A 462-nucleotide genomic window follows, 5' to 3' on the forward strand; every position below is an offset into this window, starting at 1 on the left:
ATCATTCCCAATTAGGCAGTTTTACTGTGAGGCCACACATAAATGCAAATTACCCATTTTCTTATTATCAGCCACTCTGTAAATAACTTGGATATTACCAACCTTGACAATTTGCTGGATCCAAACAGCAAAGGTGGGATGGTGATTTTTTAAAACACAGCCATTTATGTTGAGCCAAGCTTCAGTTATATAAAGTCAATTGCGTAAGATCCTTTTTTTCTACCATTAGTCGCAATAGCCTTCATGGTTAATTTCACTGCAGTTCAGTAACCTCCATTATTTTAAAAAGGGTTCTCGTTTATGCCTTAATCCCTGCAACGACATTCATATTAAACCCTTTGTGTGGTGACTTTATGGACAAATACGTTTAAAGACATTGTGTTCCATCAAGTACAATTTAGTCTTACAATTTAGTTTAAAGATAGTCCTCACCACATGTAACGTTGGAGCAGAATTACATAC

The 462-nt window shown here is 35.7% G+C and overlaps 1 protein-coding gene across 1 annotated transcript in view; it reads right to left on the reverse strand.

The window, feature by feature from the left end:
• Nucleotides 1-462, reverse strand: part of LOC107561861 (nectin-1-like) — a 148358-nt gene that overhangs the window by 84853 nt on the left and 63043 nt on the right. The gene's annotated exons all lie outside the window — the stretch shown is intronic.

This window comes from Sinocyclocheilus grahami, unplaced genomic scaffold (assembly GCF_001515645.1).
Source record: "Sinocyclocheilus grahami isolate Dianchi unplaced genomic scaffold, SAMN03320097.WGS_v1.1 scaffold795.1, whole genome shotgun sequence".
Taxonomy (NCBI): domain Eukaryota; kingdom Metazoa; phylum Chordata; class Actinopteri; order Cypriniformes; family Cyprinidae; genus Sinocyclocheilus; species Sinocyclocheilus grahami.